Source organism: Bubalus kerabau, chromosome 10, assembly GCF_029407905.1.
Source record: "Bubalus kerabau isolate K-KA32 ecotype Philippines breed swamp buffalo chromosome 10, PCC_UOA_SB_1v2, whole genome shotgun sequence".
NCBI classification, from domain to species: Eukaryota; Metazoa; Chordata; class Mammalia; order Artiodactyla; family Bovidae; genus Bubalus; species Bubalus kerabau.
The window spans coordinates 53,891,956-53,909,167 of record NC_073633.1 but is presented as its reverse complement, the minus strand read 5'-3'; the positions used below and the strand labels follow the sequence as shown (position 1 = coordinate 53,909,167).

At 44.0% G+C, this 17,212-nt stretch overlaps 1 protein-coding gene across 7 annotated transcripts in view; it reads right to left on the bottom strand.

Annotated features, from left to right (window-relative positions):
* The window catches only part of RORA (RAR related orphan receptor A), an 816,521-nt gene that overhangs the window by 743,410 nt on the left and 55,899 nt on the right, over window positions 1-17,212 (bottom strand). The window contains exons 1-3 of one of the 7 annotated variants that reach the window (XM_055537762.1): window positions 13,208-14,079; window positions 12,698-12,759; window positions 12,025-12,166 (exon numbers count right to left, since the gene is read on the bottom strand). The exons of 3 other annotated variants lie outside the window; for them this stretch is intronic. The gene's annotated coding sequence lies outside the window, so the exon portion shown is untranslated. Of the gene's footprint in view, window positions 1-12,024; window positions 12,631-12,697; window positions 12,760-13,207; window positions 14,080-17,212 lie in introns of those variants that run through there. 3 more of the 7 variants (XM_055537760.1, XM_055537764.1, XM_055537761.1) reach the window with 3 other exon arrangements.

Here is a 17,212-nt window from a genome sequence, read left to right as displayed (position 1 = left end):
GAATATGAAACCAAAGTGTAAAGTTAAATACTGGGCAGAATCAGGTATTTGTGCTATACAAATACCATATATTTGGTTCTCAGAGCACCTTGCAGGCAGCTTGATTATAACACTTATCCAATTGTTCTCAAATAGCCAAGATTTAAGAGACACACCCACCCTCAGGAGCCAGGCACTATGAAAAGTAACTGGCTTACACAGCTGAAATAGAATCCTTGTGATTCATCTTACATGGATCTGTCCCACTAGTGTTTATGGTGACTAGCCCGAGACTAGCAACTGCCACAAAGTAGGCTATCACTATAGGACTGTTGAATAAATGGATGGGTAAATGCACGCATGCAAGGATGGATGGATAAAAATGAAAGCTGCACCAGCTAACCAGCACACGCTGCAGACCCATGTCAGTAAAATCCCATAATCCACAGAGTTGCAGAGAGCCACAACGTCAGGCCTCGGAGGTATGTGTATGTTCCTTGGTTGAAGCCAAATCCCAACCTCTGGAGAGCATGAGAGCCACTGACTATCCATGAGACAGTGTGCCAAGGCCCAACTCCAGCTGCAAGTGGATGCGTAGGAGAACTTCCCCAATTCCCTTTCAAGAGAGGGTGCAGGACCACTACCTCCAATGGAGTGCTGATCACATGGCAGACTAGGAGGCCTGGCCCTCATCCAGAGTGGGGATGAGCACTTCTATCCTGACAGACGTGATCTGCAGAGTGCCTGCGGTGACCGTGCCGAGTTTTCCGCTCCTCCAGACAGCAGGGGAATATGTGCTCATCTGACGTGGCTTAAAGGAAAGTCTGACAGTCTCCTCCCTGGCGGGGTCATCTCTCCTGGAAATCAGCCAGGATGTTTTTCTAAGTCCTGCCTTCTCAACTATGGAGAACCGGTGGAGGATGGGCAAGCTGGAGCATTCTTCGGATATTAACCTTCCATTCCCTCTCCAGGGTAGATGATATTGCTCACAGGCACATTATTTTAACCTACTCTATGTCTACATAGGTAGGAAGCTCATTACTTTCTGCACAGCAATCTTTGCCTTTTTTGAATCAACACTCTTTGGGCCCTTGCTATGTATTAATACCAACCACCTTTCTAGTGCTTTGCAAATATCACTGATTCACTTCTCATCTAATCCTTTGAGGTTGGCGCCATTATTCCCCTTCCCCTCACTACCCAGTTTACAGATGTAGTAACTGAAGCTCCAAGAAGCTAAGAAACAGCTCACCATCTGGGTAATTGCAAGAACTGTCATGTCAGGTAAAACAGTATTTGATGAAAGACTTGAGAATAAAAGAGCTCCATTCCTTTTTAGGAATGAGTCATTCTGAAGCAAAAAGTCTCTTGTATTTAAAGGATGGGACCAGTGATGGAGCAGTGAGGACCACAAGAAAAAAGTACACCGTTAATATTGCACTCACATTTTTATTAGCACCTGTAGCCAAGGACAGAGGCTACAAAGGGAAGCACATGACCCAAATGTCATAGGCTTTTCCCTTGGATTCAGCCTCAGTCATTTGAGAACTAGACTTCAGTAAACAGAATAACTCACATATAAATATACAGACAGGAGATATATATAGAAATCGATATAGACAAAGCAGGGCCTCTGAGTCAATATCTTAAGAACAACCTCCTACCCTTTGTTAATTAGAAAATAACCAGCTCTGGCAAATTCCCCTACATGAAATGCAAGGGGGTAACTCATCCCATATTAAGAGTTTCAGTTACCAGTCTTTTTGAAGGTAAAGTCCCAGCCTTTGAGACCCTTCTCATAAAGAAATGGCTTTGCATTTCTTATGCATCCATCTACTCTGGTAAACAATGATTAAAACATTAAGCCATCATCTAACCTAGACGACAAAATTTAATCCTGAAAATCTACTCCCCATTTTTTTCTTACCATGTTATCACCTACAGCTCTCTCTTTCTTCCATCAGAAGTCCTTGTCAAAAACTGATGGTTTTTGCATACTAATTTCACCACAAATACCTGATCTGAATTCTAAGTAATTAGCAAATCGGGTAACCTGAGAGATGCTGATCTTTTTTTGTAACCACAAAAAAAGCTTTTCACTGAGGATATTTTAGTTCAAGAACATTTCCAATCAGGAAACCTCACATTGTGTTTCAAAATACCCCTCAGTGTTGCATTCATACATTCCGGCAACATACTGACTGAGGGTAATCATGTACTTTCACATCAATCACACCGCATTTTGAACGGACAGTGGCAATGACATATTATGTATATTTCACTAGTTTGGGCAGTTGTCCACAAAGAATACTAGCTATCACCAAATTCACTTTTTGAGGTTCAGCTCTCTACTGTAAATGAAAAACATGTGTGCATTCAAGCGGGAATACTTGTTTACTGAGATTTTCATTTGTGAGGCTCCGGGGACACGTAAACCCCAACAACAACAAACACCATTCCTATCCAATTCTGAAAAATCAAACTAGGATGTATCAGACCCTGAGAAAATGATTCATTCCCTTCTCTGGCCACCGGCGAAGTGACCTCAGTTTCCTTGTCTGTGAAGTGGGAACACTAGTATGTACCTGCCTCAAAAGCTGTTGTGATGGATTTTTTAAATGGGAGAGTTTTATACAAACTTAAAGCAACATACCACATAAGCTTTCATGGTACTGACAGAGAACACTAAGACAAGAATTGACAAGACCAAGTTAAAACAAACAAAAAACAGCAAAGCTGCATAAACCTGCCTCTAATTACCGATACTAGTAAAAGCTGTTCTCTGTTTATAGCTATTAGCTTGCTAGGTTTTTAGCCTAAGGTAACATATGTAAAGTAACTGAAGTGAGAAAGATGCTTTTATTTTTTCATAATTTACAAGTTCATGTTATGTTAAAATTTATTTTCACAGCACTGTTGTTTTAATGTTGAAACATTTCACACTATGGCATCTTACTATTGAACTTTAATACTCAGTAAATAAGTTTATTCTTATTAGTATTTTCAATAAAGGTTAAAAAAAAAAAAATCCCTCGTAAAACCGCATTCTGCAAATGGTAAGAAGAGAGACAGTGGTGAGGAGGCAGTCAGGCTCCAGGCCTGGTCCTGAGGTGGCCTTCAGTACCTGCTTGATGAATAAATGGAGGAGTAAGTACACCGCAGAGGTGATAAGAAACAGTGGCAAGAGAAGCATTTTAGAACTGCATGCTACTTCAGAGCCATCATGACTGATCATAGCCAAGACAGACAAATCTCTGAGTGGGAACTTTTAGGGGGTTAGGAAGACAACTGTCTTCATCAATGAAGATATGAAAGTCACAAATCCAGAGTTAGTACAAAGAGAAAATTTTTTCACTGAGTCCCAACCAATAATCTGTTCAATGAAGGGAGTTTCCATCAGAAAGCTGGGGAAGATGTTTCAGGGGATGTACCACTTTAACATGCCCACTTTGCACTGGGGGAGCACAGATCTGCTTCAAGCCAAGTTCGCTTGAAAAGCTAATCATATCCTTGTCCAACACCAGGGCAGGAATTCTGCTACTTTGAGGAGGGTCCAGCTGCACAAGTGTGGAGGGGGGCAGGGAGCGGGACATCTGACTCAGAAGCCAGGTCTGCAATACTAGGAAAAGCTGGGTTGCTCCGATTGAAGCTAAAGGAGGGGAGATGCTGGAACTTGAGCATCTACTTGGATCCCATGTGAACCCCACCCTCCCAGGTCCCAGTGGGTCTCAGGAACCAAGAATACTCAAGAGCAGGGGTTGTCTTTCTGAGTTTCTCCAACAGATTTTCAGTGATGTGGGGCCCCAAAGCAGGTAGCAATTACTTCAAGCCAGGCTTTAAAACTGATACATTTTAGGAGAATTTGGTATTTTCTTTCTTTATAGGGGGTTTTGGTTTGTTTTCTGGGGCAGGGGTGGTTTGGTCACCCTGTCTGGCATGTGGAATCTTAAGTTCCCAAACCAGGGATCAAACCCACATCCCCTGCCGTGGAAGCACGGAGTCTTAACCACTGGACTGCCAAGGACATCCTGAGAATTTGTTATTTTGGATTGATAGACCTAGGTTCAAACGCTGCTTTTGCCATTTTCCAGCTGGATAAACCTGGGCCAGTGCAAAACCTTTCTGAGCTGTTTTGTCTTCTTTGAAGTAAGGTACCATTTATCTCACTGGTCGTGACAACTTTATGAAATGACGTATGTGCCTCTACATAGTCTGTGTTCCATTAATGTCACTTTTCATTCCTTCCTATCTTTCCTTCATGTTTCATTGTTTCGACTCTTATTGTGTTTAGTCACACGTAAGGACAAGAATAGAATCTTCAAAAGAAGTTCTTATGAATTCTTTGAATTTTTAAACATCTTAGATTGTGGCTAGAACAGAAAATTTTAAGATGTTAATTACCTGCAATTTCTTCTCACAATCAACATGAACTTGAATCTATTATTCTAAAGACCATTGGTCTTCCTACCTACAGAGGCCACTTTAGAACAAAAACCTCGCCAGGTCTAAATTAAAAAGTTGTTTTGATACATTGTGGCAACAGTTATAATGAATTATGAAATTATTACAGATGATATAAACAGCCACTGAAAATTATGTTTTTGAACTACTTTTAATCATATGGGAAATGGATAAGCTCTAATATTTAACATAAAAGGTTGAACATAGATACAAAATAGAAATTTATACATATACTAAAATGCCATTTCTAGGATATTTTATTGCTTTCTATTGCAAAATATGGAAATATTTTGCCTAGAATAAGAAATTAATGATGGTTTTAAATATATTCTACAGTGTAATAATGAGTTTCTATAACTATAATGAACTTGTTCTGAAATGGACATGTATTTTTCCCCTGTCATATATGCACATGCCAATATTCTGCAGTGTAACAACGGTTCTATAGCTTGAATGAACTTGCTCTGAAAGGGACATGTAGTTTTCCCCATGTCAATGTGCCCTGGGTCATCAGAAGACCCAGAGAAAGATGTGTTCGGTGACCACCTTGTGGACTCTCTGGTTCTAGGTCACATTACAATGGTGATAATTTCTAACAGCCAACTTTGGTGTTTATACCAAATGAAGTGAAAAAAATGGTAATCCCCAAAAAAAGAAACACATTCACCTGTATTTTTATAGAAACCAGTCTTGGCAAAAGCCCTGTCAGGCTACACCCAGAAGACCAGTTACGGGTGTCGGACCGTTCATGAGGGAGATCCTTCCGGCAGCGGCATTTCTGCTGCTCAAGTCATAAGGGCACTTCCACACCAAGCTCACAAGCAATGGTCTTGGTAAGGGACCCCACCAAACCTGAGCAACATCAGGGCAAGGTGAGAGCAATCCAGGGTTCTTTTAGCCCTGACATTTCAAATTAATTTTTTATAAATTATTAGAATTCAAGGGCTGGCTCACCAAGACCAGCAGCCTCATCTCAGAGCTGCTGCTGCTGCTAAGTCGCCTCAGTCGTGTCTGACTCTGTGTGATCCCACAGACGGCAGCCCACCAGGCTCGCCCGTCCCTGGGATTCTCCAGGCAAGAACACTGGAGTGGGTTGCCATTTCCTTCTCCAATGCATGAAAGTGAAAAGTGAAAGGGAAGGCGCTCAGTCGTGTCCGACTCCTAGCGACCCCATGGACTGCAGCCTACCAGGCTCCTCCGTCCATGGGGTTTTCCAGGCAAGAGCTACAGAAGCCAAAGTCCAAGACGAAGGTTAAGTGTTTTATCCATAGTCTCAGTTAGTCACAAGTTGAGACCACTAACAAGGTCTCCAGACACACAATCCAGTGCTCCTTCAGCTGCATACAAGCTACTTTGTGGCCAGTTTCTAGCTACTCAATCCTCATTATACTTCTTCAATATAAAATGAGACAAAAGCCCATGATCACTGAGGAATCTGGCAGAATGTAGAACTGTCTTATGCTCCATTTAATAGGGTTGGAACAGGTCTTCTAATCTGTGTGTCACTCACTGCACGCAGAAGAACAGCTCACAAGCTGCTGAGACCTGATGTAGCCCAGGTAAGTCAACACATCAGTGAAACAATGTCAATGGCTGCAGGTAGCCAAAGAATCACATCCAATATAGTTACGCATGATGACTTCTTTCTATCTATTACCAGGGCGGGGGGTGGGGGGTGGAGGGATGGGCGGGGGAGGGGCTACCAAATTCTGCTTCCTCTTCTGCAGGTATCTGGATCTTTGTGTGTCTATGCTTGTACACATCGGTCGTTTCAGTATCAGTTTACCAAAGCGTAGAAGGTTACATGGGAATTAAGCAGGCCAGGGTCCTAGGTCCTGGAGGAGAAACCAAGAGCATTCATGTTCCAGTTCACACCAGGTTAAGTCAGATCTACTATGATCTTTTCAAGGGCAAGTCATCATTCCAAAAATCATCAAGGCCTCAGGGCAGAGCATGTGGAAGGTTCTAGAAACTGACAGTTAGACAAGGCAAGAAAGCACCAGCAATTAACACTCAGACATGAGCCTAACCTTCAAAGTAAGAACAATTTGTGCTCAATACTTCCTCCCAGAGCAGCGGGGATGTGGAGGGAAGAGAGAAAATTGAGTCCAGATGTGTGGAGATGTTGGTACACGTTGAGCTAAATAATCAATGGTAGCTGGTTAGGGAGGAGAGAAATTTGAGCTGCAGGTTTGCTCTGGAGCAAAGATGACTTACACAGAATTCTTGCAGGAAATCTGGTGTCACCTTCTCATCTCGAACCAATGCATAGCCTGCCGACCATCATACCCAACATCCTTCAGAGAGCGTTTCATAGGCAAAGGATTGCCCTAAGCTCTTTACGTACTGTTCCCTTCCAAAGAGAGGCTGTTATCTCCCTGATTCACATGGAGAAGCTAAGGCTTGGCTGAAATCACGTGACTTGCCCAAGGTAACAAAGACTAATTTGATCTAAATTAGTCAGATTACTGAGGCCGGGCTCAATAAACCTCTGGATAATTTAATCACATGTCTGTCCAAAATAAACAACAAGGGAAAACCCCGATAAGCTTTCACAATTGAAGACTTCATCTCTTACTGCAGTGTGTCTATCCTTGGAACAGCCAACGTTTAGCCAGGTGATTCAGTGACTTCTCAGATCAAAAACATGTGGGGAGTCCATTCTTAACTAATGTATTCGTGTGTGCTTTTTTCTGACTTTGAGGAAAAGGTTTCATCAGCACTTTTAAAGGTATTTCCCGTATTTACTGTCTTTCGGTAGTCCTCAAACCCCAAAATTGGCAGCCTACTAATTTTCCTGTGGTAAAGCTGCTCTCTTTCAGACTAATTAGGGAGAAACGGGGGATGGAGGACCATTAGAATAAAAGGAAAAATGTTTGCTTTTTCCTGAACAATTAGGTATCATTCTTTTTTATCAAGAACAACAACAGAAGCCTTTACTGAAAAGGCAAGAAGGATTTGTGATGATGACATTACCTGGCACTCTCTCAAATACCTCCAAGCCCCTTGCTCCTGTGAACTTGCGCTGGACAGCTCTCTCCTCCTAAGCAGAGCTGGAACCACTTTTGCTCCACCTCTGACACAGCAATCCCAAATTCTGAATCCATCAGGCCTAAAGGAATACTTATTCCTCTGCCCCAGATCTGCAGTTTCTAAAGAAGGTTCCCATTTTAAGAGCTCAAAAGATCTAAAAGCTGCACCTTTTGATTTTTAAATTATTAAAAGAGAAGTATGGAGGTATAACAGAAAAATTAGACTGTTGCAAACAACAGAAGAGCTCCTCAAAGAAGTCCCGCTCAATTCCAAGGGCCCATGTGTACCAATGAATACAGTGCTGTTTTAAAACAGAGAATCTTTCCCCAGCCCGACTAGGTGTCCTGCCCCCAGCCACCCTGCACCCAGTACAACCTACCCCATTCCCGAAGCTCCTACTTCGAGGTAGGCATCCTGTGTCTCTTCCGGGGCTCTACTCTCAAACCCCAAAGAATCAACTGCTGTCATTGTGAACACAGCATTTGTGTTTTGTAGGAAGAACGCAGTTTCATTCTTTTCACCTTCCTGCTGCTCCAACCTGGAGAGGAGCATCCCCAGGTTAACATCACACTGAGGACCCCGTGACAGAAATCAGTTTTTCACCAACTTTAGAAAAAGACCATCAACTGAAACACTGATCGTACACACAACTCCAGCCTGCATCCTTTGGGGTTATTTCTTGCTGGAATGACAGCCCCACCTTCAACCGTTCTAAAGTAGCTGCATCTACCCAGGTCCGCTCTTTATTCCCAAAGCACTGTGGCATTTTATAGCTGTTCCACCTCTTCAGAGTCTAGCCCTTTATCTCTTTCTTATGATCCAAGGTCTTTATCTCAGACCAAGGCCAATGCTGATATTTTCAGACTCCTTTTTCCAAAAAATCTTTACCCCAAAGAAATCCCATTCCAAACTCCAATATGTCAGACAGACCAAAGGCAGGCTGCCTGGTTAGAGCTAAGTAAGGGCGAGGCCCTACCAACCTTTTTAAAGAACCGTTTCCTTTAAGAAGTTACTGAGGAAGCTGATGAAGAGAGACAAAAGGTTGATACTGACCTGATAAACTGGCCAGTTTCTACTAGATACACACCACATGACCAGGCACTGGTGGACAAGAGGTGAAATAAGACTACTTGGAAGGCCAGAATAATGTTCCCCTGTCCATCTTCTGAATCTGACTAGAGAAAAGGGCTGGGGCCAGAAGCAGAAATAAGAACTGACACAGATTGGGAGCAGGAGCAGCAGAAAGGAAGAGGAATGGGGAGGGAATCAGAGGTAAACTGTACATAGCATTTGGACTTTTCAAAGAAACTGCACATCCCTGATAACTATTATATCACTTTATAAGAGTTGTTTGACTGAACTTCACAGCAGCACTATATGAGATTAAAAAAGAGAGAGAGATGGGTTAAAAAAGCTCGCTTTACAGCTAAGGAACTCGTGATCTTGCCCAGGTACAGAGCTAATTAGGGGTGGAGCCAGAGCTAGCACCCAGACCTCAGGACTCTGCAAAGCACTCATCCCAACACAGAGAGGGCTCCGTGGAAAGCAGACAGATTCTGTACGCACTTATCCACAGCTACTCTGCCGGCTAAAAGCTAACACGGTTGTCTTTTTTTTTTTTTTTTTTTAAGACTTTTTTCCTTACTACGTCTTCTTGATCATATGTATTCCTCCCCAACCACCTTCCCTAACATCCTTACTGAAACAACAACTATCTGAGCCGAGCTATGCTCACTCCTTCAGCTCAGCCCTCCTTAGAATTACAACAGAGAGTGAAAAAGTCCTATTGCCAGAAGATGTCTCAAATTGGTTATAGTGATTAAAAAAAAAAAAAAATCACTACATCGGCTACATCTCCAACTCTTCTTCTGTTCAAAATCCAGTCCTTGTGGCAATGACATCTAATCAGGCAGTGGAATCAGCTGAAATGAAGGCTTCCGTAAAAATCACTGTTCATTTGGTACTCAGCAGTTAAGTCTCTTAAATGTCAACCTGGTAGGAATTAAAGTTTTTTATTCTTCATAACAAGTCTCAAAACTATCAAGTGCTCTCAACTTCCAGCTGAACCCAGATACTCGTATATTCCAGAGGATATAAATGTTCTTTATCTGCTGGGTTTGAACAATTTTGAATTACTCAAAGAAGCAGTGTCCACATCATTAAAGATACCCAGGTTAAGACTAAAATATTCCATGCCTTATACAGATATTTATAAACCTCTGGAATTTTTTGGAGATATAGAAACCTTGCCTAGGATTTTTGGCTTTTGACGCAGTTTTTCTACAATGGAGACCACTAGCCCTACAATTTGGCTGTGCAACCACTAGGTGGTGATAGTGTGCCAAAACCCAGAGCCAGCAGAGCTGGGATCAGTGGACTCTCCCCAGGGTTGCTCTACCAAAAAAGCAACCTGCAAAACCAAGTCCCCACTTAATTCCTTGCCACCGTTTAACTGTTACTTTTAGCAAAGCATTTCAAATCTTAACCTGGCATTCAAGGCCCTCCAAGGTGGCACTAATTCCATAATCCAAACTCAATCCCAGTATTGTCTACACATACATATTACATATTATTACAGCCGCATGTGATCCCTTGTTTCCTGCACAGTCACACAGACACAAAAATAGTCCTAACATGTCCTGCTTCTAGACATGTGCTCTTGCTCTTCTGATACACTTGGAAATTCCCCAAAGGCCACCCCCTTTCAGGCACCTCTAAAATACTTGGAAATCTTTGCTCAGACCAAATTCTTTCAACTGAAGCTCAGAGCTGTTAGTATTTATCAATACATTAAATGTTTACCATATAAAATTTGTAAAATATAGACTCAGCAAGAAGAATTTTAACAAATCACCCCCCAACTTCAACACTCTGAGGTATCCACTTGACGACATTAAGGTGTGTTATATATGCATTCTCGATCTTTATAGGATAAATGTGTGTTAATAAGAGCTGGATCACATAACCTGCTTTATCCACTTAGCTATATCTCTTGAACGGCTTTCCAAGTCATTAAATAACTCATGAGGCATTTTATGATTCCCCCCAGGAGTCAACGCAGTGTGGTGGAAAATACACTGGGCTCAAAACCAAAACCAAGTTTCACTCCTGGTTCTGGCATGGACTCGCTGGGATTGGGCAAATGAATGAACCTCTGTGAGCCTCATTCTACAAAACGGTGTAACACCCACCTCAGCATCTCTGACTGCCTACACGAGAGAATTTATGTGATATCTAGCATGGAACCTGCCTCAGAGTTAGCCTCTGTAACTAGCCATTTCTTTCCTGTCCACCTCATTCACTGGTTTCTTTCTCCTCCCAAGCCCCATTCTTCTCTGTGCCTCCCTATGGCTCCATCCCGCTGGTTCTTCCCTGAGGGAAAGGTGTGAAAAGGCCCTTAAAGAAGGAGCTGGCCTGCCTCCAGGAACTAGGTCCCGCAGCTGCCAGCATAGGCTGGCCAGCCAGTGTTGACTGCCTCTACCTGAGCCACTGCCATTCTGGCCTTTTCCCTCCTGCATCCTGTTCACAGCTTCAAACACAGTCTGGGCTTCCTTCAGCCTCTCGCTTGCCTTTGATATTAAGAACATTACGTGTGGCAGGGGCCACCACAGTGTTGTGAAGTGACTGTCCTCCAATTAAAATAAATAAATTGAAATATATATATATATTAAAAAAAAATTCAGTCTGGAGCTTGGGTCTTCAGGGTCCTGACGATGCTTCTATTCTTGGCATCCTCCCCCAGAGGATCCTCCAACCAGAGCGGCTCTCGTGGTCGGCAGTTTTGCTGCCTCTTCTCCAGGCTCCTGAGTCTTTGATCCCAGAGGATAAACTCACTAAGTGAGAGGACAGGCAGCGTCTTCCCTCCGCCCCTCCTCCATCTGGGAGATGAACAACACACTTCAGCTGTGAACTATACCACAGAGGCTTGCTCCAGTCTTACAAGGCTTTCTTCACTTCAGTGTTTCTTAAATGTTATATTCCCCTGCCCCCATTTTCATGAAAAGGCACTTTGGGGGAGCTCTTTTTTGAATCATCTGAGAGATCTGCACTGGATGCTAAAGCCTCTTCCTGTTTTCCTCTCCACACCACGGCAAGAATCTGCCTTCCTTTAAAACCACCTTAGAAAAGAGAGATGGCTCACATTCACGGTAAAACATACTTGGGAAGAAAAATTCCTCTCATTTCACCCCAGCGTTGTCTGCTGTGGACCTTCCTGCCGACTCTACTAAGCAAGTGAATAGAAAAGAGGGCCCAGAAGGCAGTCAGACTGTACCAGAGGCCCCCTCCTGCAGAGGCAGTGTGTATCATGAGGGCAGCAAGCATGGGCTCTGGAGCCTGATTTCGGCATGATGCCCCAGTGTACCACTTCCCTGGCTGAGTGACCCCGGGATAGCTGCTTTGTCTTTCTGATCCCCAGTTTCCTCATCTGTCAAATGCTCACAGTAGTGAGACTTCCTACATTATTATTTCCTACATTATTTTTCGCATGGCTGCTGGAACAAACGACCACAAACTTAGTGGCTTAAATAACATAATAAATGTATCACTTACAGTTCTGGAGCTCAGAAGTCCTCAAAGCAAGGCGTTGACAGGTTGTGTTCCTTCTGGAAGCACTGGGGACAGTTCATTTTCTTCCCTTTTCCAGCTTCTAAGAGGCCACCTGCAGTGTGCGCCTCACAGCCGCTCCTGTCATCTTCAAAGCCAACAGTATAGCATCTTCAAATTTTTGCCTCCCTCCCTCTCATGTTCGGAGAAGGCAATGGCACCCCACTCCAGTACTCTTGCCTGGAAAATCCCATGGACAGAGGAGCCTGGTAGGCTGCAGTCCATGGGGTCGCTAGGAGTCGGACACGACTGAGCGACTTCGCTTTCAGTTTTCACTTTCCACTTTCATGCATTGGAGAAGGAAATGGCAACCCACTCCAGTGTTCTTGCCAGGAGAATCCCAGGGACGGGGGAGCCTGGTGGGCTGCTGTCTATGGGGTCGCACAGAGTCGGACACGACTGAAGCGACTTCACAGCAGCAGCAGCTCTCATGTGTTTGGGCATGCTCTGTCTCCTCACCCCTCCCCTCTAACTCCAACATCAGTCTCCTTCTCTAACTCTGACCTCTTGCCTCCTTCTTACAAGATTCATGTGATTACACTGGGCCCACCCACATTATCCAGGAGAACTCCCCCTTCAAGGTCCTTAACTTACTACATCTGTGAAGTAATGTACTCACGTGTTCAGAGGACTGGGAGGTAAACATTGTCAGGGGGTCATTATTGTGCCTCCCACCCTTCTCTATGTAAGAAGGGTGATATGAAAATGTAAGAGAATACACGTCTAGTCCCCTGCACACAGCCAGGCTCCCTGAAAGGATTCGCACAATGTAAGCCACAGTTATCGCTCTAAAGCAACAGTAGCTTTGACAGGAGTGAGGGAAACACTTGTTCATGCTTGCATAGGTAAACTGGAACCATATGGTCAAATTTTAATGCAAGCCACAGGAAGTACCACTGGGGCCCCAGAGACCTGCCTTTGGTTTCACACTCTCATCCTTCATTTTTGAAAAAAAAAAGTTTACTAGGCACACACGCGATATCACTATTTTTCACTCCTCGTAGTAGACCTAGGCTGCACAGTTTGCTTAGGTTATTCAGCTGGTGACTGGCAAGGAGAGGCTTTGAACCCCTTTTGGTCCGACTCAAGAGCCTGTCCTTTTCACAGACACCAGGACCTGGTAACTCACTGGCTCACAGGGGCTCTGGTCATCAGGATGCTGCAAGGCCGAACCGGCTGGCAACCAGCACACTCCTTCAGGGCAGAGAGCAGGTCTGTGCTTCTCTCGTGTCCTCTTGGTCCTCCACCCAGTGATGAGCACACGGGGATGTGGGCTGTGGAGCCTTGGTTATTTTTTGAGGTGCAGGTGATTCTGATGAGATGGACAATCGCCTCTTTACCAGAAGCAGGCATCAAAATCACCTGGAGGGGCTGAGAAGCCAGACTGTAGGCCCCACCCTCAGACTTCGATAGGTCTCAATTTGCATTTCAAATAAACACTCAGGTGCTGCTGCTGCTGCTGGTCCAGGCTGACACTTTGAGAAACACAGTTCTGGGTGGTATGGAGGTAAATTTAGGAGAGAAGAACAGATGGCTCAGGTCTGTGGGATCCAGGATCCCTGGGCCCCACTCAATCTTCCCACTTTTTTATTTTCACAGACTTGCTAGGGCCACTTGACTAAGATGTCCAGCAGAGGGGAGGGGACCCACAGCACACGGCTCACTCCATCGGCAGCCTCCCCACCCCACTTCTCCAGGTGGCCCTGATTGAAAGCCTTAGGTTTGTATCATCTTCAGGAGAGAGGCCTGGGCAGGTCCTCACAGTCTCTGCAGTTCAGCCAAACAATGAAACCTAAGATACCAAGGATCAGCTTTGAGAATTAAGGCAGCAGGGGAGTGGGAAGATACCCTTGAAAGGGCAAAAGTTCTTGTGGTCACAGATCCTCAACACCTTACCCACGGCTCAAAGTCACGAGTTTGCCACGTTCGAAGAATTTGGGAGCCAAGTTCTCCAGTGTGCTCTGTGGTGGTGGTTTTCTTTTAATTAATTTATTTTTAATTGGGGGATGATTGTGTTGGTTTCTGCCATATATCAACATGAATCAGCCATGGGTATACATATGTCCCTCCTTCTTGAACCTCCTCCCCCCTCCTACCCCATCCCAGCCCTCTAGTTTATTTTTCTTATTAATTTCCATTGGGGTGTAGTTGCTTTACAACACTGTGTTAATTTCTGCTGTACAGCAAAGTGAATCAGCTATACGAGTACATCTGTCCCCTCTTTTTTGGATTTCCTTTTCATTTTGGTCACCACAGAGCACTGAGTTCCCTGTGCTATACTGTAGGTTCTTATTAGTTATATATTGTATACATAGTATCAATGGTGTATATATGTCAATCCCAGTCTCCAATCTATCCTCCTCCCCCCACAAACATTCTCTATGTCTGTGTCTCTATTTCTGCTTTGCAAGTACATGGTGGTATTTAGATATGACCCTCCAGGCTGAAGGTCATGCACATCAGCCTATTTTGGAATAGCTGTTGATGAAGATTTTTTCATGCTTTGCTCGGGGGACCAGTTGCAAGGAGGAGCTTTTTACGAGAACAATACATATCACAGACATCTGAATATATTTCCATGAGAAAATAAGGATGAAGGAAACGAAAAGATGGCGTCGTTTTCTTACATGGCAGATGAATATTTAACATGCTCGGGCTTATCTTTAAGGGGAAAAAAAGACCCTTTGCAATTTGACATGCTTCCTACAATAGCAATCCATACACAAAACACCAAACGCTACAGCCACCCATATAAATACCATGTATTTCATTATCCCCTTATTACAGTGGCACAAAGACCAGCTGCTACATGAAACATCATGAAAACATAAATTACTGGGTATAAATAGCATATTTAAAGCATGAGGCCATCCAGAATGGGCTGGTTTAACATAGGCTGCCGAGAACTAGTCCAAGGAATTGATAAGACAGGCAGGGGAAGCCGGGCAGGGTCTGCACATGGCAGGAGATCAGCCAACAGAAGCTGCAAGAGGGGCTCTTGAAACAGACTTGGAGCGGGGTACAGTGGAGCTCTCAGGAGCCCCGAGGAAAAAGTCCACTTTCTGTTGATCCTTGCCACCCCAAGAGGGACCAATTCGCAGACTGCTTATCACCACTATTTTTAACTTCCTGGCAGGCTAACCCCGTGCAATGGGAAAATCGCCCAAAGTAAATACACACTCTCCCTTGATTCTTCTCCTGGCGAGTAATTTTCTATTATTTTCCGTTAGAACCATTTCCAGGATAAATCATGCTCCAGTGTGAGCCTGAGTATGAGAGTCCTCTAAGGAGCCTCCATCCTAAACCGGGGAGCTCAGAAAAGCTACATCTTTGCTCTCTGCTCTAGAGGCTGTGTCCAAACAAGCCCTTTGAGAAGCTTTCCAGGCTTTTCACCTTCCACCCTCCTTTGTTACTTTTATTTCCCTTGAGTTTTGCTACTAGACAAATTATGGATTGTCATATATAATTATCTTTCCATGAGACAGATTAATATGAATAACAGTTTTTGAGCTTAGAAAGAGAGAAAAAAAAAATTCTTTATGTCAGGCCCTGCACATGCATTCTCTCACAGAATCCTCTCCATGACTCTCTGAGCTGGGCACTACTGTTTTTCCCTTTTTACATGCAGGGAATAAAGTCACACAGAAGTAATTTGCTTGAGATCGTGCAGCTGGAAGGTGGTGGAATATGTCTGAAACTCAGCTCTGTCTCCAAACTCCAGCTTTTAACCACTGCATGGTGTGGCCTTACCTTACAAGCTGCCACACCATGTTAACACAGTTCCAAAGTTAACAGAGACCAAAGTAAGGGCTAGATAAACTAGTTGCAAACTTAGGAAGGATAAATGCAGAATGTGATTTAGATTTTTTGAAACATCTAACACAGTTTGAAGACCCCCAGTGAAGTCTTTGTGGACCCCTATCTCTCCCAGACTTCCCATGAGGAATCCCTAACCTGGAACCATTCACATATCATTTGCCATGTACGTCTTCTATGTCTGCACGAAAAGAGGTAGTTAAAAATACTGCCTGCTTCCCTGGGATCTAGGACAAATCAAGTCCAAACTCTGAATGACGTTCAAGGCTCTTCTTAACCTGGCCCTCGCTATCTCTTCAAATCCATCTTCTAGAACCGTCTGGAACAAGAAGTGAGAGGAGTGAGAATGTGAAGCCGAACCAGGAAATCTTTACAGGCAGGTAAGGTTGGGCTTCCCTAGTGGCTCAGACAGTAAAGCGTCTGTCTACAATGCGGGAGACCTGGGTTCAATCCCTGGGTGGGGAAGATCCGCTGGAGAAGGAATGGCAATCCACTCCAGTACTATTGCCTGGAAAATCCCATGGACAGAGGAGCCTGGTAGGCAATAGTCCATGGGGTCGCAAAGAGTCGGACATGACTGAGCGACTTTACTTCACTTCATTTAAGGCTGGGCAGCATCTCCATCCTGACCATGACTCTACACAGACATGGTAACTCTCATCTTCCAAGGCAACTCACCATGTATTAATAAAAGGTACACTGCCTACTCTCTCAGCTTTGTTCTTTGCTCTGGACCATTCCCCAGCCTGTGCCACCCTTTCTTCTTAGGCTCAGTTCCCAAGCCTCCTCTGGGAACCTTGCCTGCTGTGTCCTGTTAGAAGCTGTCTTCTAAGGGGTCCCATCTGCCCCCACAGCACCCTGCTCACATTCTGCCTTCTATTGTGGAGAGCTGCCCCCTAGTCTGACCCAGTGGACAGTAAGCTCTTTAAGCACAGAGCTGCTTCTCACTAACCTTCTTTGCTGCCCCCTGCTCTTAGCACAGGCAGCAGCCAAAGAAGGTTCTTAATAAAGATTAGCAGGTCTGATTTGTCACCAGAGACCAGGAGTAGCTACTATACTAGGAACAGGAGGAAGGAGGAAAGAGAAGAGAGACGGGTTCACACAAGAATTAAACAAAGAAAAAAAAATGATGGTTCATTTTTTCCTTTAAGAATGTGAGCCAGGATTAATAATGTACAAATGGTTCTCAGGAACTAGTATTTCACTGTGATCAAAACGTCCCGTAATAAACTCTGACATAAAGTTTTAATGTTTGCATTTGTCACCATTATCAACCACTTCATTCACACCCAAAAAAGAGCAAACATCTCCTGAGCCC